The sequence below is a fragment of the Emydura macquarii genome, unplaced genomic scaffold (assembly GCF_026122565.2).
Source record: "Emydura macquarii macquarii isolate MOO-44397 ecotype Brisbane River unplaced genomic scaffold, CSIRO-AGI_Emac_v2 contig_1253, whole genome shotgun sequence".
In the NCBI taxonomy this organism is placed as follows: domain Eukaryota; kingdom Metazoa; phylum Chordata; order Testudines; family Chelidae; genus Emydura; species Emydura macquarii.
The window spans coordinates 58435254-58458643 of record NW_027131390.1 but is presented as its reverse complement, the minus strand read 5'-3'; the positions used below and the strand labels follow the sequence as shown (position 1 = coordinate 58458643).

Sequence of the window (23390 nt, the reverse complement as noted above, 5' to 3'; positions counted from 1 at the left end):
GCTGGACTCTGGGTTTAAAGTCTGAAAAGCATATGATAAATCACTAAGAAATGCTTAATGAATATTTGTTAAATAATCTAAACATTAACACTTTGAAAACTGCAGCTATATAGATAGAGAGAGACATGTTTTCCTGAACATTTAGTTGGTTTATGTTCTGGAAAATACCAGTGTGATCCAGGGGATTAAATTTAAATGTTTTAAAAACAACAAAATAACACTGTTCTCTTTCCATCACAAGCTTTTCTTACTGATATGCTGTAGGAAAGAAACCACTTAGACCCCTGTTGATATTTAATGACCTAATTGATGAGTTCATTGATGAGTTTCTGTAGATCCATGTATTAACTACAATTCAGAACCCTGAGCAAAAGATAGTTCAGCTAGAGTAGAACTTTATTATAAGCTTGGTTCAGTGCTATACTATCTAACATTCTATAACAAGCTGATTGATGAGATCAGACACTGAGCTCTCATTATTTCAAAGTGATGGACTTTCAGGAAATAGACTTTTGATTTAAGGAATAAGCAAATGAAATGGTAATACCTTTTAACAAAAGACCATGGCAGTTTATTTTATGAAAAGTCTGTCTTTGGGCTTTGGATCAGACTTTAACTGAAGACATCTGGCTATATACTGACACGATTTACATCCATATAAGTCCACTGCTTTCAGTTAAAGGTAGACTTGGGCCCCACTCCAGGAGTCACACTCAGAAGTGGGACCAAAATCATGACAATACTAAGTGAAAGTTCTTATCTTTATAATGGGGTGAACAAAAATCCTGGAAGCAAATACCCAGACCTTTGGGATGACCAACATCCAGATTTGGATGTGAATGTTAGGGCTTGACTCCATTGTTAATTTCAGTGGAGGGTCACAGGGAATGTAGCTAAGGGCAGGTTTTTGTTTTATCAGGCAGTAAATTACAAAGTGGATACAGTGTGGGGGCCCCATTATAAGGTCCTACTACATGTAACCTGGACTCTTTGCCACATGGGTAATTAGCACTGACAGTTCATTAAGGGCCTTCTATACATCCTCACCAAGGAAAACATGAGAGATTGTTAATATTACTAAGGCAGGCTGGGAGCACACTCAGAACAAGAGATGCTGGAAACTCTTTTCAGTAGGCAGCACTTCTAGCACCACCATTAATGCTGTGCAAAATGGAAAACAATACTCTTTCTAGCACAGTTTCAGAACATTTTAAATGATCATTCTAATTACTGCCTAATAGCACTGGAATGCATGCTTGAATGTTTTCAATACAGAGGGCAGGTACATTTTCACTTCATTAGTATACTGAACTTTTTATCATGGCTGATATTTCTAATTGAAATGTTTGATATTTCTATTTGATATTCCAAATTAGAAATGAATGAAACCTTCCTTTACCATTAACAGAGATCTAGCCCCCTGGCACATTAATATATTTTGAAAAGATCAAACTATAGCATGTTAATTCCATATGGACATAGAGCTACATTTTGATCATGGGGGAGCAAATTGCATTCAAGAAAGATTCAAGCTACCTCTGTCATTCTCACATCCAGAAATTTTCTACAGCAGAAATAAAACTAAACCTTTTTGGATTCTGAGACATCTGAATAATTTTTCCCCATTTCATTTCCAGCCATACTTGGAAATTCATGTCTCAAAGTACTATGAAGAAGCCAGTTCTCATGATATACCCAGCCCAAGTTTGCCAGTTCAGCTTTGGATATGTAGCCAAATGTTTTGATGAGTGTTGGAGAGAGTCCACATTTACAACTCTTTGAGGTTTGCCCATTACTAATCTGAGGTGCATTTAAAATGCAGAAAAAAGAAAGGTAAAGTCTAAGGGACAAATTAGGAGAGGAGTCTAAGCAAAAAAGCACATCTTGTGGAATCAGAAGGGAGAGTTCTTGCAGGAACAGCAACAAATAGGAAGGGCAGGAAGGCTTAGAGTCAGATTTTAAAAGGTATTAAGACATCTGAAGTTGTGGATAGGCCCCTAGTGGAATAATCAAAAGTATCTAGGCACCTTTAAATATTCCATAGGCACCTATCTGCAACTTTAGGTGCCTTAATCTCTTTAAAAATCTGTCCCTTGCTGCTTAGAACCTGTGCTAAGAATATGGACTGATTCAATTAATACAAGTCCCTCTCTTTTTTCTCCTCTAACAAACAGCTATTCAGCATAAACATCTTTGTTTGGTATATCTCGAGGAAATCTGCTGCTAATTATAATGCAGAACCCAGATGCTGACGGAGGAAATTAAACTATGTTCTGCATAGCTGGTTGGGCTTGTTTTGTTGGATTTGCCAAATATTTAGTGAGACCCCCATATGACTTTTATTATCTCAATAGAGTTATAAAGGGCCAAATGCTGATCTCATTCGTACTGGTGTAAATCTAGAGTGATTCCACTAGAATAAATTAACATAGTTACAGTGCTCTGGATTTACAGCAATGGAACTGGGAACAGTTCCACAATTCAAACCATTGATCGGAACTTGCATACTTCATTTAATAGTGTAAATAATCAGAATTTCTATCATGAAAAAGTCCAATATTTCAACATTTTTGTCCCAACTTGGGATGAAAAGTTGAAAAATAGAAATTTTTTGCAGAACAAATTGTACTGCCAAATTTTGATTCAGCTATGGGGACATGTTTCATTTCGGCTCAGTTTGATATTGAGCTTCAGTACCTCATGATAGCACAGCAGTCATGGGACTCCTATGATGCACTATGATGGTTCCACTACAGGACTGGTCCTGGTGAAAAATGGGAGATGTAGTACAGGTAGGGAGCCTAGTTCATAGAGGAGAATGGAGGCATGAAGGACCTGAAATGTGGACTCTCATAAGGTAACAGCTCAAATAGACAGATTCAGGTCAGTTTGACGTTAAACAAAATATTTCAATTCAGTCTGACAGACCAAAACATTCCTATCTGAACTGATGGCACCTCAAAAAATATTTTGTTTCGATTTTCCTACTGTAAAATTGAAAAATGGAGGCAAAAAAAATTCAACATTTCCTCACAGAACATGGTTTTGTGGAAACTGCATGTTCTGTCAAAAAAAATCATTTTGACGGAAAATTCCCAACCAGCCCTACATATAAGTTGAATAAACAAAAAGAAGATGCCTGTGTAGTACCAATTCACATTTAAGACAGCAACATGAGACCTGGAGACAGGAAATTTCCTGGGAACTTAATACCTGCTGAGAGAGTTGATGGCCTCAGGTACAGCTGATGGCTGCTCACTCCAGCTGGTCACTGACTTCCAGGAAATGCTCTGTCCCTCAGCTGGTGCTCTGACTCTAAGCAGAAAATACACATTTATAAAATAAGACTATGGATTTTTATTTTAAATATTGGGTTTCATTTCAGCTGGTATTGCCAGGGCATTCAGAGTGCATTGTAATGATACTTACCTTGGTAAAGCACCTTGAGATCTGTGCATATAAAGTGCTAAGTATTATTATGGGCCCAAATCATCATTCCTAACTTTGGGCGCCAGGGAGGGAGAGGTGAAAGGATAAATATTTGCACTGAGATCCTTGTCAGGAAGAGAGGATTTGCCACCCCATAAGTTAGGTCATGGAGCCTAGTTTGAACCTTGGATCCTCAGGGATCCAAGGGTGCTGGGACCATCTGTATGAACAGAATAAAATCCAAGTCTCAAACTGACAAGAACTGAGTGGGGTGGATACTAGACAAAACAAGTCCATTTTATCCTCTTTGGTAAAGTCCTTTGAGATCCTCTATGGTTTATTGCTACTCCAGGAAGCAAAAGAGGTTACCCATTTCTCATCCCCCCCAACCACATACCTTTTTCTTCATAGCAACTTCCCTGCCCTGTCACATTTGAGAGAAAGCTCCTGGCAAATGAGAACATATGCTGGCTTTCTCCACATCAGTTCTTTCATCTGGGAATCCCTTTCTACTGCAGAATTTAAAGCACTGTCACCAGATAAACTATTTTATGACATTCAAATCTTTGCCCTTCATTTCTCTTACTGTGAAGTTCGACGTGGAGCAGCTTAGCTATCATTGTTGCTACCTGGATTTAGTCTGTCTTTGCCTTGTCTACAAAGAACTGTTTGAATGTATTTAACTGACAACTGCATTTTCCAAGGTAGCAGTGGCAGAAATAATTGTATGTGCTGGTAGGCAGGTTAAGTATCCCCCTTCACTGCAGCAATTAATAACTATTCTTGCTGCCAGTCACCTCTGTAGCGATTCAGGGTGCATTCAGCTTTGAAGTGGGTTGGACAGCTCCAGTGCTCTGTGTCAAAAGCTAGTTCGCTTTTGGACAAAAGCAAATACAACATAATTTAGCTTTACACAGCATTGATCAGACGCACGATACTCCAAGTGCTTTACAAAGCAACATGGTAGATTCTTGTAATATAGTGATTGCACAGGCAATCAAAGTACCCATTATTTGCTACGCAACATCTAACACACAGCCTTGGCCATTAGAATAAAAAATAGGGGAGCCTGGGATCTTAAACTTCCACCTGCACAGTCACAGTGAGAACATCACTGTAGGTAACAATGTATTGATCAATCAGCATGAACCAGAAATAAGGTTAAAAAGAATGCTGTAGTAGCAGCAGATGATGAACCCTTCCCACTACGGACTCCTTTGAAAATTCACCCCTTCTGTCTTCAGGAAGAGAGAATATGATCAAAATGCGTTTGAATGAAATGGTAACAGCCCAACACAATGCATTGCAGCTAGAAAAGATATTAACATATAATTATGTAAAGCAAAAGGCATATCCAGTGCTGTCCCATGAACCCATTTCCTTAAAACATATGAATGAAAAGGGTAAACTGGATGGCCCAGGTAATTATAGACCTCTTGGTCTGACATTGATCCCAGGCAAGATAATTGAGTAGGTGACATGGGACTCAATTAATAAAAAATTAAAGGAGAATAATATAATTAATGCCAATCAACATGAGTTTATGGAAAATAGATCCTCTCAGAATAACTTGGTATCTTTTTTTGATGAAATTACAAGTTTGGTTAATAAAGATAATAGTGTTGAGGTAATATACTTATATAAGGCGTTTGACATGTTACCACATGACATTTTGACTAAAAACTAGAATTATATCAAATGACCTGGCATGCTTTAAATGGATTAAAAGCTGTCTAACTGAGAGGTTTCAAAATTTAAGTGTAAACACGGAATTGCATCATTGAGCATGTGTGTTTCTAATTGGGTCCCACAGGGATTGGTTCTGATTCTGTACTATTTAACATTTTTATCAATGACCTGGAAGAAAACAAAATCATCGCTGATAAAAAGTTGGCAAGACACAAAAATTGGAGAGTGGTCCATAATGAAGAGGACATGTCACTGATCCTGAGCAATCTAGACCTATTGCTAAGCTTGGTGCAAGCAAACAATACATTTAGCCATATTAAAACGTTTGTAACAGCATACATCTGGGAATGAAGAATTTAGGCCGTGCTTATAGAATTGGGGATTTACAGGACTCTGAAAAAGATATGGGGGTCATGATGGATAATCAGCTGAACAAGAGCTCCTAGTGTGATGCTGCGGTCAGAAAGGCTAGTGTGATCCTTGGATGCATAAGCAGTGGAATCTCAAGAAGGAGTAGGGAGGTTATTTTACCTCTGCATGTGGCACTGGTGCAACTGCTGCTGGAGTACCGTGTCCAGTTCTTGTGCCCAAATTCAAGAAAGATGTTGACGAATAGACGGCTCAGAAAAGAACCATTAGAATGATTAAAAGATTAGAAAACATGCCTTAAAAGGAGCTCATTCCATTAGCTTAAAGTAAAGGTTGAGGGGTGTCTTTTTCACAATTTATAAGTACCTACCTCAGGAACAAATATTGGATAATGGGCTTTTCAATCTAGCAGAAAAAGGTACAACACAATCCGATGGCTGGAAGTTGAAGCTAGACAAACTCAGATTGGAAATAAAGGCACAAATGTGTAATGGTGAGAGTAATTAACCATTGAAACAATTTACCAAGGGTAGTGGTAGATTCTCCAGCACTGCCAATTTTTATATCAAGATTGGCTGTTTTTCTAAAAGATACACTCTAGGAGTTATTATGGGGTGGTTCTATGGCCTGTGTCAGACTATGTGATCACAACAGTCCCTTCTGGCCTTGGAATCTATGAAACCATGAAAAAATGAATGCTGCTGTAGAACAGAGACAGAACACAATAAGCTGACACAGGATGCTGAACAGCATGATACAGCTCAGGGGCTAATTCATCAGCTGATGCAAATCTTTGGAGCTATAGCAATTTACTTCTGCTGATGACCTGGTTTTGGAAAGAACTCAGTTGTATGAATAGAGAAACAGACACCCAGGCATGGGTAAAAAAACAGGAACAAGGTTATTAAGGTAAATAACTCACTGTCTAGTTCACAACTGCCCAGATGGGACAGCCTGTACTCACAGAGCCAGAGGGAAACACATAGGAAGGACACAGAGAGGGTCAAGCTCTAAGAGAGACCTAGCGCGCAAACAGTACACAAAGAGATGTTCACTTTAACCTCCAAGCCCAAATAAGATATCTCAACTGGCAAATTGTCTGTAATATTTGGTGCTGTTTGGTAGAAATAGGCCTGAATGAACCAAAATACTGAACATGAACAACTCAAACTTTGAAAAATTCAGATCTGGATCTTTACTTTGCAGTTTGGCCAAATCCATATATTTTCAAGATGCCTAGGTATGGTGTAGGCTTCTTTGTGCTTCCAAAACTCATGTTGCAGCCTCAGCCCATAGACAGTTAGAGGAACGCTAAGAATAATGGAAAGAAATACTTTGTGAATAACGTTAAAAGCAATCCTCAAAACCAGTGCTAATTGAGGACAGGAAAGAACAGACAAGTTCAAAAATGTGTCAAATATTTCTCAACTTCTCCACACCAGAAATGCAACCTGCCCATTGATACTGAGAATCTGAATTGGGTGGCTAAGCACAGCTAAATTTCAAGAAAGTAAACTTGACATAATATCAAAAAGTGTACAACTAGAGCTGATTGAAAATTGCGATTTCCATCCCCCCGGAAATTCCCGTATCTCAACATTTGTTTTTTCTCTCGAATTGGGGCATAAAGATGAAATATCAAGATTTTTCATGGAACAAACAGTACCGAAAAATTTCAATTCTGAAATGTCAAAACATTTTGACTCAACATTTTCAATTCAACTGAAGTGTTTCGACATTCCCAAATAGAAATGTTTCATTTTAAATCTGCTTGACATAAATCTGTCTGCCTGAGCTGCTGCAGCAGTTGTAGATCAGGTGCCTCGTGCCCCCATTCTTCTCCATGCCCCCATTCTCTCTCCACACCCACGCTGGACTATATCTCCCAGGATGCATTCCTCTCAGGGGACTCCCATGATGCACAGGGACAGCTCAGCCAGAAGGAAGACTGCAGTGCATGATGGAAGATGAACTCTGTGCAAAAGCCCTGCCCATTGATGAAAATGAGGGCCTGATGCACCTAAACTGCAACTACCACAGCAACTGAGCCAAAACTAAATGTTTTGGTTCAGTTTAACAAACCAAATATTTTGAACTGGGTCAACTTGACCTGAAACATTTAGATTTTTACAATGGCAAATTGAAAAACTTGGACAAAAAACACCATTTTGCCATGGAAATTTTCAATTTTACAGAAACCACATTTTCTGTGGGGGGAAAAAAAAGGTCCACAGAAAATTCCCAACAGCTCTGTACATAACCAAAGAGGCCAGCTCAGCAGGGACTCTCAAATGAAGTGACTGATTTTCCAAGTTGGGACAAAGACCACATTAAAGGTCTGCTCACTTACACCCATCTGCTTCTCGCACCATTAGTCATAAGAGCTCATGGAGAGATTTCCTGGAAACCTTACATACCAAATGTGATCAACATCAACACATTTTGATGGCAGTGGAAGCACACTAAGGAACAGCTAGTGACAAATATTGAAAAATTAGTCAACCACATTAGTGTGGAGAACAAATCTACACGTGGTTTAGGCAGCACCCCATTCAGGAGAGCATTAAGCATATGGTTATGTCCCACTGAAGAGGGGGCATTAAATGGAAGTTTCAATCAGTCCCATAAAGAAAGAGATAACTCTGACTGTTGTCTAGGAGAAAGAAGCCAAGCCCATCCTTAGCTGTGTGAGTTCTCCACTCAGTGCACCTGAGGAGCAAGGAGGCCACTTTTGAGCTCCTCCCAATCTCTGGGTTGCAGGAGACTGGTTTAACCTCCACCACGCAATACAGCAACCGCAGGGCTGTTCAAATGTACACTAGCTAGTAATGGGGGCAGCTCAGAGAGACTTACAGCAAGGCGTGCTCCATTATTAATTTTAAACATGGAGATAGCTGGGGACCAGCAAACAAGTACTTTGAACTGCACTGAAACTTCCAGGGTCACTTGTGATAAGGGAATCCTTTAGTAGAGTCCCACTACACCACTGTTTTGACATAGAGTCTAATCCCAGAGATCTGGAGATAACACAGAATACAGTCAACCCCCTACAATATCTATTTAATTGAAAATATGCCACACTTATATAAGGCTTCATACAAGTGTCCTCCAAGAACTTATCATCTGCACAGGTAAATTACAGTAACAGTTTACATCTGAACGAGAACAATATGTTTCAGAAAGCAGAGTAATATAAAGCATTGTACAATTATTTTTCATAAATATAATCTGTATGCAATTAAAAGAACATAATGGCCATACTGGGTCCATCTAGTTCAGTATCCTGTCTTCCAACAATGCCCAATGCCAGATGCTTCAGAGGGAATGAACAGAACAGGGCAATCAAGTGGTCTGTCCCCTGTTGTCCAGACCCAGCTTCTGGCAGTCAGAGGTGTAGGGACACTCAGAGGATGGGGTTACATCCCTGATCATCTTGGCCAATACCTATTGATGGACCTATCCTTTAAGAACTTAGAACTTAGATAATTCTTTTTTTAATCTAATCGTACTTTTAGCCTTCACAACATCCCCTGCAACAAGTTCCACAGATTGACTGTTGTGCGAAGAAATACTTCCTTATGTTTGTTTTAAACCTGCTGCCTATTAATTTCATTGGATGACCGCTGGTTTGTGTGTTATATGAAGGACACACTATTTCCTTATTCATTTTCTCCTACCATTCATGATTTTATAGATCTCTATCATATCCCCCCCTCGTTCATCTTTTCTAAAATATACAGTCCCAGTCTTTTTAATTTCTCCTCCGATGGAAGCTGTTCCATATCCCTAATCATTTTTGTTGTTCTTCTCCGTACTTTTTCCAATTCTAACATCTTTTTTTGAGATGAGGAAACCAGAACGGCATGGAGTATTCAAGGGATGGGTGTACCATGGATTTATATAGTGGCATTATGATATTTATTGTCTTATTACTTGTCCGTTTCCTAATGGTTCCTAACATTCTGTTAGCTTTTTTGACTGCCACTGCACATTGAGCAGATGTTTTCGGAGAACTATGCACGATGACTCCAAGGTCTCTTTCCGGCATGGTAACAGCTAATTTAGACCCCATCATTTTGTATGTGTAGTTGGGATTATGTTTTCCAATATGCACTACTTTGCATTTATCAACATTGAATTTCATCTGCCATTTTCTTGCCCAATCACTCAGTTTTGCGAGTTCCCTTTGCAACTGTTCACAGTCTGCTTTGGACTGAACTATCGTGATTAATTTTGTATGATCTGCAAACTTTGCCAACTCACTGTTTACCTCCTTTTCCAGATCACTTATGAATATGTTGAACAGCACGGATCTTAATACAGATCCCTGTGGGACGCCGCTGTTTACCTCTCTCCACTGTGAAAATTGACCATTTATTCCTAATATTAATTGTGGTATAGTTTTGATTGTCATTCAATCTGCAATAGATGCTATCAGCATATTGAGTTAATACTGCTGAAATGTTAACTAAGATTATTGATAATGCCCTGTATTTAGTCTATTATAATCTCTACCTAGAGATTGCAGAGTTCATAATGGCTAGCAATAAAATATTTTTCATCCATATTACCAGACAAAGAAGATAATCACTGCATGTAAACCTTGCCCAAATATAGTCGATAGCTTGAAATTTCTAACTGTATAATACTTGTCCCAGCTAATGTTGAATTAGAGTTTCATAAAGTTCATTGTGTTGTCCTTTTAGTTACAAATTATATTTTTTCAAGGACAACTTAATACAGAGTCATTTAAATTGCTGGCATTTATATCTTTAATAAGCTATAACCAGATAATCGTGGGCTATAAAGGATTAATTTTTCACTTACGTTATCAAAGAGCAGCCATAAAAGTACAAAATCCACTGTTAAACCTGTGTACACAGTACTGATGACAAACATGGAGCTCTATCCTGCAGACCTGGGCAAGAACCAAAGGGCTGAGCCTTTTTAAAGTAGAACATAGCAAAGTTTCCCCTTCAGTATTTATTCATTATCTTCTTGCTTTCTCAGATCAAATGCCTAGCTGGCTCCCATAGTGCAGTAGCTGCCTTTTCCCTTTGTTCTGTTGCATTGCCATTGATTTCATTTTGAATCTATTCTTATTTACTAACACTGGAAAACTTCCAGCCCAGATTTTACAAGTTGTACCACTCACAGTTTTAGATATTTCTACATTGCAAGAAATCAGGGGAAGTGCTTTATTGATTTTACAGAAGGGGATTAGACATATACATCTGGGAAGCTGTTATTTTATTTCATCCTTAAAATGTATTTCAGCTACCCCTTTATCTTGTTTTCACCTCAGAGTGGGATAAACATCTTATTTGGATTCATTTTATACACAAATTCATCGGCAGTGAAGGCATTTGGAATCACAGGGACAAAGGAATTGCCAACGCTGGGCTAGACCAGTGGTCCATCTAGTCCAATATTCTGTCTCCTACAGAATATCTGACTATCTGCTTCAGGGGAAGTTGCAAGAAACCCTACAGTAGGCATTTTGTGGGGGAATCACCTGCCCCACCCCTTTCTCTGGTGCATATTATCCCCCTTTACCCACTCCACTTCCCCTGGAGGCTGCTGTCCATCCCACCCCCTTTTCCCCAGAAAGATCCAGTCCCCGACAGCGCCTCCTTTTCCCCTCTGCCTTCCCCCTATCCTCTTGGCTCACTTCAAGCCATGAGAGGCAGTTATAGGAATAGGAGATGTTAGAAAAAAACTTGGATTGGAAAAAAAATCAGGACAAGTTTGCTAACTATAGGCCAGATTGTAACACCCTTCTTCCCCTTGGATAGCACACCACATGTAGTCCCATTCACTTCAGTGGCAGTGCTGTGGACTGAGGTGGTACTCATTGTGGAGTCTTTCACAGGGACAATCTGTCCCAGAGGTCTGACTTGCTGTGACAGTCTCCCAAGAGAAATGGTGAAAGCCCCGCTTTTCTATCAAGTTCTCGCTCTCTGTCCCCATGTGTGCATGCATGCATCAATATAAATAGACCCAAACAAAAACACACTCGTTACTAATAGTGTTTACAAAAAACCAAGTCTTTAATAATAATGGACTTTCATTTATGGACAGGCTGTAATTCCATAGCTTTTACAGTCAATAGTTCATCTTTAATTTTCAATTGGATTCTGTTGCAATTCAGGAATAAGAGGATTCCTTTGTATAGCTTATTTAACACCTGTCAGAACCAATGGGTAGTACTTACGGACTAACCTAGGCCAGCAGATCTGAGACTCTGGTCCATAGACCATCAGCAATCCATGGAGCCCTTCCAGGTGGCTGGCAGAATGAAATGTCTTGGGAACCAATTAGTTTTTAGACCCAATCTAGAGGATTGGGTTGTTGGAGTGATGTGGGTCCCTGATGTCTCCTTTATGAAGCACTCTGCAGAATGAAGAGGATGGAGAATCCTTGGCCTAATGTACTTCATATTTCAAAATGTGTACTCAGTTTCAAGCCATTAAATTCAGAGCTGTTTATTACACCTTCTCCCATTCAGGTGGCCAGAGATCTGTTTTTACCACTTGTCTAAAACAAAACCAACGAGCCTGATTCTACTTGTTCTTGCATTGGTTTTACACCAGTATAACTCCATTCACTCCCAATTTACACTGGTCTAAGGGTAAGGAGATCCAAGCCCAATGGGTCAGATTCTCGATGCAGTCATTTACACCAATGCAAAGTGGGTGTAAAATGCTACCATATCAGAAAGACAGTGCAGTGCACCCACTTCGCACTTTGCAGTAACTACACAAGGTGCAGGGAACTGGAAATTCAGGCCTAACATCTTTAAAGTCAGTTCAGCTGCAGTACCCCTCTCCCCCTGCCAATGGGGCTATTACATTCGCAGCAAGAGGTGGTTATTGAAATGTTGAAGGAACCAGGTCTCCATTAAGGGCTTATGAAATGCAAGAGCCATTCTGCACAGTCCCACAAATTAAATTTCAGTAATAAGGTTAAAAAACCATCCTTGCCAACTATTTGAGAGGAGTGACGTTTAGAGGTTACAAGACTGATTCTCCTCCACTTAGAGTTACAGCCATATAAAACCAGCATAAGTGAGAGCAGAATCAGAGCCTGTGTTATCTTAAAATTCTTCACTGAACTGCTAAGTGTGGTGAGTGTGTGGAAATGCTGTCAGCAGCAAACAAACAATTAGGTCCACCTGGAGCTGCAGGAACTCAAGTAAAGTTCAGGAAAATGGAGATCAGGAGTCAAGTACAACTAATCATGTTAATTGGGGCCAAGTTTAGAAATACACTCATTTGTCAGATCCTTTTCATTCATGTTTAGGAACAAAAGACAGGCGTGGTGCTGAGAAAACACATCTCACTTAAAGAGTAGTTAGAGAAATATTCACTATCTCCACATTCTCTCCAAGAAAAATATTTATAAGATGGAATGTTTTTGTAAAATATCAGACTTAAATCACCTTTTTAAATGTTGCCCTATGGAGCGTTCTCTTCCTGTGCATGTGTGCTTGCTGTGAAGTGTCACTTACACAATCACAATTCACTCACAGAAAGCAGCATGTTGAAAGACTCTCCCTTCAAGCAAAAGTCAGCAAAACTCACCACATTTGTGGATTTCACTCAGCCAAAGACTTTGCAGTGAACCTCTCCTCAGTGACAAGATCTTTCCACGTCCCATTAAAGATGGACCCAACTAAAACCTCAGATCTGTACTACCTCAAGCTTTGAGATGATTGAAATCCACATCTGGACTTTTTACCTTGGCCCATTCTACCACACTCTTTTCAGTCAGGGCCTGCTCCAAAGCCTATTGAAGTCAGGAGGAAGCTTTCCATTCATTTCAGTGGGCATTGGATCAGGTCTTTATTTTTTTGCATTTGTTTTGAGAAAACTTGGGCCAAAATTTTGAGAAATTGGTGCTTCAGATTAAAAACACGTAAATCCACATTGAGGCACCTAAAATAACTGGACTGATATTCAAGCTAAACATCTCTGAAAAATCAAGACAACTATTTAGCCACCCGCATTTCATAATTTTGGATTTCCTGTCTGTTTTGGTTTCATTGGTATCAAGGTATGCTAGTGAAGACTCACCTTTACCCTATTACCAGAATCAATTATCTCTTGGGGTTCCCTAGGCAGAGATTCACAATGCTCAGCTCGCTCAAGTCAGATGAAAAGGGCCTTCATCAGCCCCTTCACTATGAATCACAAGTTTGAACTTTTAGTAATTACTCCTCCTGGGCACCATTCAACAGCAGCAGCTCAGAGTACATGCATATACCGCAGCTCTGAGACACTGGCTATTTCCTCTCAGACCAAAATATACTCCTGTATTTCAGAGCCTCACTTCTTTTTCTTTCACTATCACTTCTTGGTCTCTGTGGTTCAGATGCTGCTCTCCCTCACACAGACTAGAGTTTTACAGTGGTACAAAACTGGTGGAGGGAAGAATCTATCCCCAGCCCTGTGTGTGAAACTGTTTTGATCAGTCTCTTTCTGTCCTCATAATTTTGTAATTTTTAAGTCTGGCCTCAAGGGGGAGATACCAGTGTTATGGATCTTTGCTTATCAGCATGTACACATTTTCATAGTCTTAAAATTCTGCTAATCCCAGATTACATTACCCAGAAAACCCTGCCCATAGGTACTGGTTTGCCTAATGCCTTCAGGCCCATCCTCACTGGCAGCTGATAGTGAGTTCATGTCCAGTTGAAATTTGATCCTCCATCCTGCAAACCCTGATACACGAGTAACTTTACAACCACGAGTAGCCCCATTGAACTCTCATGTCTGATCCAAAACCAATTCAAGTCAACGGAAGTCTTTTGGTTCAGCTGACTGGGTTTTGGATCATCCCCAGCCAGACTACTCAAATGTGTAACTGTCTGCACAATCAAGTCCTTGGTTTGCATCACATAACACATTTTCACAAACAGCTTTGGAAGCAAACTTTTCACAGATCTTCACCTGTCCTCAGTGGCTAAATTCAGTATCATTTATGGATGATAAACAGGTATCTTTAATATACTCTCTCTCTCCCCACAGTGTGGAAGCAAAGTCTGAACCGTCTCAGCTGAATCAGTTCAATCAATCCTCCTAACATCCATTTATCGCAGCCGCTGGCCATTCTATGCTGCCTTTGACTTCCTTTTACAGGGGACTTTTTGTCTCATACACTCCATGCTATGTATTCCACAGGGTAATTTACCTACAGTATTTACATCAAAACAGGTATAAGAGTGATGGACTCTTTTACTGCCCATGTCAGTAAGTGATCACTCAGCTATTCAGCACATGGCAGAGGTGAAGACACTGATATTGACATGAGGGAGAGTTTTGATCCAAGGTCCGTTCAATTGTGTTATCAAAAGCCAGCGAGTCTACAAGCAGACTTCAGACAAACTCACCAAAGTAGGGTTCACAACAAGAACTGAACAATGCCTGGAGAAGATTAAAACAGTGAAGTTATGGTACTGAAGGTGTAAGGAGTCCAGGATCACAACTGTCGCTTCAGAGCAGAAAGGAAGACATTCTCTTTGATGGTGAAGTGACAATGTATAGATATAAATAATGACGCAAACCCTCATGCATACTCAGAAGCTATCATCTTGACCTACAGAGAGCACAGGGCCAGTTACTGCACAGATACAGATGAGAATGCATGAGGGACTAAGGGTAAGGAGCTAGAACTCCAGCAAGGTCAGTACCAGATGGAGAGGACAGGGGTGGCTTTACTTTTCAGTCCTTGGTCCTATGATGTGAGAGGGAATTCAGAGGCAGGCAAGAAAATTCCAAAAGTTCAGATTCAGTTTGGTTGGAGTTTATCTCCTCTTATTTGTCAACCACTATAAGAAATCAGGCTTTATACTGAGTCTATGTGCTAAAGCAAAATCCACCCCCTCAAACCAATGGCCAAATTCCACCCTCAAATGCACATGCAAGGCTCCAGTTGAAAGGAATGGGAGAGCCCCTCATGCATCTGAAAGCGGGATTTGGCCTTGTATATTTTCACTTTACACTTGCCTGAAGTTTCCTTCGCAATCACTGTGTAGTCGTATAATACATCTGTATTCTTTCTATGAATTGTGTCTCCTGGTTTCTAACTCTTGTATAATTAAAATCACATGAGGATGATGTAAAGTAAAGCATCTCCACTCATGAAGAGTTTTGGAGGGAACTTAGTCCTATTACTTGTGCATCCAAACTCCCACTGACTGTTAATCTACGGGCATTTTAGGTGCACAAAGGAATAAGATTGGGTCCTTCATTGACCTGATCCAGTTTCCATTGGAAATCTTTTGGTTGACTCCAGGGGAAGCTGGATCAGACAGTGTGCAGGCACTGAAGGCTGTAAGGACAGAGGATGCCAACAGAGCAATGGCTGATTTGGTTTGAACAAAGCTATGCTACAATAAATACAGAACTCTGCAAAGCCCTAAACTCGCCTAAAGGAATAGAAAATTCACTTGAGAAAGTATCTAAAATTATACTAGGAAACAGAAAATAAAATAAATTCCCCTAATGTACCACAAATATCAACCACGACACACTACCTACAAACCATATGGTTTCCCCATCTGTTCTGTTATCTTCAACTAAATTTATAGTATTTGGGCTATCAGAAGAATCGTCAAGCCTGAGTTGGGCAGCATTATAAAACCTAGGTGTTATTACACTTGAAAATAAATGGTCCCTTCCCCTCCTCACCATGTACAAGACAGACATTTCTTTTTCTGTTTGGTACTAACATAGAATGCCACTATTATTTCTAGTAATGGAAGGTGATAGGACATCCCCAACACCACAGAAAAGCACTGAACTCCATCACATGGATTTTTCTCTCTTTCCATTTCCTCTTTCATGTTTTTTCCACCCTTCACTATACACAGGTCAAAAAGAGTCAGAGAAAACAGAGCAGTAGGGCCAGAACCTCAGATTATGGTGAACTGACGGAGCTCCGCTGAAGTGAGCGAAGCTCTGCCAATTCCCACCAGCCAAGGACAGGGCCCACCTTCCCACAGTCTCCATAGGAGTACTACCATAGCTCAAGTTGAATTTCTCCAGCCTGAATGTCCAGTTCAACATCAGCCAATGCTGAATGGGCCTGATTTTCAAATGTGAACCTGTATGAAAAGGTAAATGCACAGGGGTGCAAAGATAGGCATTCACACATGCAAGCTAGGTTGAGGTGCCGTTGAGAATCAGGCCCCATAAACGACTGTCGTCATCCTGATAGTGATAGGTGATGGCTTTTATATGAACACACCCTTCATTCCCCACTAGGCAGTATCTTAGGGGTGCTTACCTAGTGTTCCAGTGAGCAAAAGGATTGTTCCTCACATCTGCCCACCATGGGACATCCATGCTGGGGCAGGATACAACCTATCCTCATGGGTCTAGAATTCAAGAACTCTTAGATATTCTCATTACGGTCACATTTAAATACAGCCTGGACAGATGTGATCACTTATCTTTACTACTACTCTTAGGGCTAGATTTTCAAAAGAGCTCAGCATGTATGGTAACTGAGTTCAGCGAAGCAAAACTTACAAATGAAACTTTTTTTGGAAGAAAATGCTGTGATACCAAAACGTTTTGCTTATTTGTGATGGTTTTCACCAAATTGTTTGTGTAAAAAAGAAATTATAAACAGGAAACTTCTCATTTTGTCATTTTAAAAACAAAAAGGTTTTGATACCTCAGTTTAAAACAAATTTACCTTTCAAATTTTCCTTTAATTTTATTTTTAAAAATTTTTTTTAAAAAAGCTTAAATCCAATGAAACAAGGGTTTGTTGCGGTTTTTTTCCAGCATTGCCAGTGAACTGAAAACTCATTTCTTCACCCACCGTAGTAGTGAGCTCTTTTGCAAATCTAGTCTTTGATCCTTTGTGGGCCATATTTCAAAATGTGGCTTTCATTTGTGCCTGTGCAGAACTAATACTTGCATGTGCATGACACAATATGTCATCTTCTTACACAGTGACAGTGCCTGAAAACACATTCGTGGACAAATGGAGGCCGGTCTGAAAACCTTGTCCTGACTGTCAAGTCATCTAATGCCCCTGTACAAGGAACACCACTCCCTTTGTGGACAGGACTTTCCCCAGTAATATTTCCCCTGTAATATTTTTCTGTGTTTAAACAACTTTGCCCTAGAAGTGCTATGCTCTCGTGGCTTCAAAATCCTCCTAGTAAGTACAAAAATAAACACTGCTTGGAAGATTCCTGTTTGGTTTTTCATTTACAAAGGTATTTGCAGGATGAAGGTAAATGTAACACTCTTTGGCACAGAAGGTCTTTAAAGAGTGTGCAGGATTCCAATAGTTGTCTAATTAATGTCAAGTCATGGAGCAAATGGCGTCACTTTCCTGCTGCTTTGTCCACCTGCCCACTGCCAAGTGGTGCTGTCCAGCACCCTGCCAACCTGCTGACTGCCAGGTGATGCTCTCCTGCTATCCTGCCTGCCTGCTGGGTAGCTGGTGCTGCCTTCAGATCCTTCTCTCTACTAGTTCAAAGAGCTTATTTTGGAAATGCACTTCCACATTTCAGCACTGATTATCCAGAAAGTCCTCCTTTTTCTTCACCCTTGGACAAATGTGCATAGAGGACATGTTGGCAACATGCTATGTCCCTCCTGATTTCCAGGGCAAATGGCAGGTTGGAATGTGATTTTGCTTACAGGCCATCAGAAATCAAGTTTTTGCCTGTATTAATCAACAGTCATTTAAAACTGGTTAGTGTCACACAGGAAATAGATTAGTTCAACAAGGAGCTAAAAGTGCCTCTATTCTGGAAAGTGATGCTGGACAAATGACATTGCAGGGTTTCACGTTTAATGTCTCTCAATGGCTCTGTATCAAAAGGTGCTCAATGTACAAATGAATTATTTTCTTCTAACTGCAAGGTCAGTCAACTCATACTGGGATCTGAGAGTCAAGCTGGGTTCTTTCCATCTTGTGCATCATTACCCATAATGCAGAGATCTCCACCAAATAATGTTTTCAGCACAACTGGGCAATGGTATAAATGAGGGGGGAATTCACCCTCTCAGCTATTTAATGCAAGCGATGGTGCACAAGGAGGGAAGAATTCATCTTGGCTTGCTGATCCCAGGGTAAGTTTGCAGGGCTGGCAGATAGAAAGTGCATCCTAAAATTTGTAAAATGAGCAAATTTGATATGGAATTGGCGAGACTGAATCATCGAACTCCAGAGTGCCATTTTCAGTCACCATCAGAGTAGAACAGCCCTTTCAAGCTGCTTATGTTTGGAGGAATCAAAGCTTTTATTTGATGGTTAATCCAGGATTTTAAAGGTTTTTTTTTTAATGTAAGACATAACAGAGAACGATGTAAAGGATAAGCAAAGACATAGATCTTACATATTCACAAAGAACAGGCCTGCAACAGCAGGGCTCACAAGTGAGTTGTTAGATCTACAACTGCTTTCATTCACATACACACACTTCATTCTAAATCTTCCTACGGTAAGATAGCTTCCCTTATGTAAATCAGTAGAGTGCTGGTACAGTGAGACAGGATAGTAACTGTTTGTCTATGATCAACCAGCCAGCCAGAAAGAACAACATCAGCGTAGGTGTACAGTCCTACCTTTCCCACATTGAATGGGGCATTAATTTCAAAGTCTCTGACCCCTTAAATCTTTAACAATAATTAATAGAAGAAAGACAACTAATATTTATGTTTGCTCTTAATCTATAATGTAAAAACAAAAAAATCCAAAGGAAGTGGCAAAGTCGACAGCATTAGTATTCCTGAATTTGTTTGGGTTAACTCAAATGTTAATGCTTTACTCAGACTTTGTGCTCCCAAATGGATTACACTTATTCCTGCAATTCCTAGATCATGGGGCTACTCTGCACAGACCTGGTCCTGTGGAGCTAATTAGAGCATCCTGATAGCTGCTCTAATTTATGCTAGCTGCCAGTGGCTGTTAGGGGCATCAGGAACTGCCACAGCACAGGGAAGCCCTGTTCATGCACCATTTCCCTAAATCACACCTCCTGGGCCAGCTGCCTCTCCATGCAGGGTGTTCTTCCTGTGGTTGGATAAGGGTTCTGTAGGACCATTTAGCACTCCAGAGAGGTGCAAAGGCCCTTAACATAAGGAAAAAGCTGGCTCTCTCTCTAGAATATGAAAAACAAAACTCTGGGGGTGAAATCCTGCCTCTATTGAAGTCAATGGTAAAACTCCCATTGATTTAAATGGGTCAGGATTTCAGCTCAGGTCCAGAGAGATTTTGTTTTTCCCATGCAGAAAAAGTAGAAAAAAGTACTTTCAGCCCTGATTAACTTGGGATATGTCTATACTGACGGCGGCAAATTCACCGCCACCAGATCGACCTATCTGAATCGATTGAGCGGTCAGTGAAGACCTGCTCAATCGATCCAGAAGTCGACGCTGGTAAACCCCCCCTTACGTGGCTTAGCGCTGCGTTGACGGGAAAGCGGTTCCCGTTGGTGCAGTGAAGATGGCGCACAGAAGGGAAGCACAGCAGTCGACTGGAGTTACTCAAGCTATTCTGCGTAGCTTGTGTAACTCCCGTTGGCTGTCGCCAAATCACCAGCTATATGTAGACCAGGGCTTGTAGTCATTATGCGGCTCCATGTTCATTATGTTTCTGTGATTCAGACATGCTCAGTTTAGAAGTAAAACAATGTGCTTCTCACAACCAGTCCAGCCAAAGCAGGTCTGGCAGTGAAGATAGGTTCCTTTCATCTTGTGCAACATCAGCTGTAACAATAGCCCACTACCAAACAGGGGCTTGCACAGGTGTAACTGATCAGGGCTGAGGAAACAATTCTGTTGTTGCACATGGAGGAACAGAATCCATCACAAACTTGGTATTAGCTGTGTCGGCTCTGCAGGGCTATTTGAAGTAAAAATGGATTATTTTCACTAAACTGAGCAGCGTCACTGCAAATACACACAAAGAATAGCTCAGCTGGGCAAGAAGGTGCCATTTTTACATAACCATTTTTCTATTTTAGGTATTTACATGCTGCCACGTTACCACAGTGTCTGAGCACCACGCAGTCTTTAACGTATTTATCCACACAACACCCCAGTGAGGTAAGGAAGAGCCATTAACAATATTTTCCAAGTGAGGACCTGAGGCACAGACAAAATGACTTGCCCAAAGTCACACAGGAAGTCTATTGTTGCAGAGATGGGAGTTGAACTCAGATCTCCCAAATCCCAAGCTAGAGTTCCAGCCACTGAACCACCCTTCCTTTTCAGAGTAGAGTGTCACTTTAAGGGAAATACAAACAAGTAGAAAATGTCTATGAGGAAGCACTATCTCACTCTGTAACAGACTCAATTTGCCTCATAAGCATTGCTCCTATACACAGGCTTGCTTTAAGGTGCAATACCATAGGATTAGACAGATAACTGTAAGGCTGTTTCCCGGGTATGTAGCCAAGTCCATCGAGTACACTCAGAAATTGAAGCAGATGCAGATCTGCATCTGAACTTCAATGCTCACATTTTGCTTGTTACAGGGAAAGATTCAACCTGTAAACTCAAATCCAAACCCAGAGCTAGCTCTGGGTTTTACACAGACCTCTCTCTGGGCAAGAATATCTTTTGGAAAACATTTTATTTCAGAAACTTCGTTCAAGAAAGAAGGATATTTTTCTAATTGACTTTCTAGCTCCCCTATGTCAAGACACACAAAATCAATATAAATGAGGACAACTGAGGGTTTAAAGGACATTGGTGCCTTCCCTGCCTATTTTTCTTAGCAACCTCAAACCTGCATGTCCTTAGGCAGTGCACAACAGGGAGAACGCCAGTGCAAGTGTGACTGGAGTTTCCACATGACCCTAAGGGTTAGCACCAGATACAATTTTGCGCATAAACAGAGTACAGGCCTGGCCATAGCAGGAGGTTTTGTACCAGTTTCACTAAACTGATGTAGTTGCACAGTTGCAAAACCAGGATAAGTCACCCTGGCACAAGCCCTGCTTTGCCCTGCTGCAGCTATGCTGCTCTCGTGCCATAGTATAGACACTTTCTACATCAACAGAAGAGGGTTTTCCACTGATGTAGTTAATCCACCTCTCCAAGAGGTGGTAGCTAGGTCAATACCCAGGTAGGATGCTCAGGATGCTCAGGGCGCAAAACTTTTCACAGCACAGAGACGTAGTTAGGTCAATCTAATTTTTAAGCATAGGTCAGGCGGGAGCATCAAGCCCTCTGCACACCGACTCCTATGCTCCCAAGAAGGCAGGGTGGGGATGTGGAGGAATGGACGTGTTGAGGAGACATGGCTCAAGTGCAGTTCTCAGCACCCAGCTGTGCACTCCCCTCTTTGGGCTTATTCCTGCTACTAGACCACAGATTTGCGGTAGTACTCTCATTAATACTGGACTGGGTTTCCCTGTGCTTCTTAGCCTCCTCATTCCTTTTACCATGAGCTGATTACTGCAATACTCATTATCTGCATTTTGCAGGGGAAAGCATGGGACATTTAGTCCTCTTGCCACCTCAGTGTCTTTTTTTCTCCCTCTTCAGCTCCTCCCCCCTTTTTTAAACTGGTCCAAATGATCACTGTGCAACACACATCTGCGCCACCCTGTTGATCCCTCAGGAGCTGCACTGAGAATTTGAACCAAAACCCACTGACATTAATTCTAAACTAGTCTCTACTTGTGGTTGCTAGACTATTTCTTAGATTTCCCATGAAAAGTGTCCTATAGTCAGTCCTACACTAGAGAGCTGGTCCCAGTGCCTCGGATTTCAGTAACAAAAAAGTGTCTGCTACATCTCAATCCTGCTGGCCAACACAGCTCTAGAAGACTGACTGGATTCAATGCTTAATTGGTAGTTAAGTTTCAACTGCAGAACCCGCACTGCTGATGATGTCAGTGCTAGCTGCAGTACGAATTGGCTGAGTTTGCAAAATTGGCAATTAGAACAAAAAAAAATGTCCTTGTAAATATGATACTGAAGTCACCAAGAGACAATAAACAGACCTCCACAAGGTCCAGAATGGGTTTTGTCCCTGTATCACTGGCTCTCTGCATGTTCAGTGGTACTGTGCTCCTTTGCATTACCAGGACATGGAATGGGCCTGTCGTTCTAGCCCCACTTTTCTGCTGTATTTCCCTTTAGCCTAAGCTCTTCTGTGCCTCCCTGCACTCGCACCGACTTTCTGCCAGAGATTCCTGGGGCAGCCCCCAGGAGCCATGCTCATCTCCTTGGCCTTCTGAGTTGCACTGCTGCTTCACTTCTGCTTTGTGGCTCAGATTGTGTATTGTTATTGCTCTCTGACTGGGGCCGTTTCCTGTCTTCCAGATAGCTGCATCAGCTGCACATGAGGTTTAAGGCAATTGTTTTAGCGTGAAGGTTTATTTTGCCCTAATATTTGCCTGTGGTGTTTGTTATTTGCTATTCACCATTCACTTGGGTTCTGAGGCTATGAGTCTATGTACTGCCACAGGGAAATGGCTTTAGGATTACTACCTATCAGCAGTGCACTGCAAAGCAACTCCAAAACAGGAGAGAATCTGGGCCAAAAACCGGGGCTCAGACTACTCTCTCCTGCTGCCCCACCAAGTCCTGTTGATTAGAACTGTCCGCCATTGGACCAAGTAACAGGGGCAAATGGGGAGGGGCGTCCCTCAGGACAGGATCAGGAGATCAGCATCAGTCTCAGGCCTGAATCTCAAAGAACTCAATTTCCTTTCCAATTCTGGAGTCCATTAAATTCTTTGTTAATCTATTTTTGTTTAAAAGGGGGAACTACTTAAGGCTGGAATTAAGAACCCTTGAAAGAAATTGAGGAAAAGAAAAATCCCACCCACTTTAGATTCCTTGAAATCCAATAATGGAACAAAATGGATTTTAAAAATAATGTCTCCTATTTTTAATAGAATTCACAGTCTGTTAGGG

The 23390-nt window shown here is 40.9% G+C and overlaps 1 long non-coding RNA gene across 1 annotated transcript in view; it reads left to right on the top strand.

Annotated features, from left to right (window-relative positions):
- LOC137154110 (uncharacterized) overlaps positions 1 to 17691 on the top strand; it is a 30497-nt gene extending 12806 nt beyond the window's left edge. The window contains exon 3 of the long non-coding RNA XR_010920075.1: positions 17454 to 17691. This is a non-coding gene — a long non-coding RNA (uncharacterized lncRNA). The remainder of the gene's footprint in view (positions 1 to 17453) is intronic.
- Positions 17692 to 23390: the final 5699 nt, after the last annotated feature.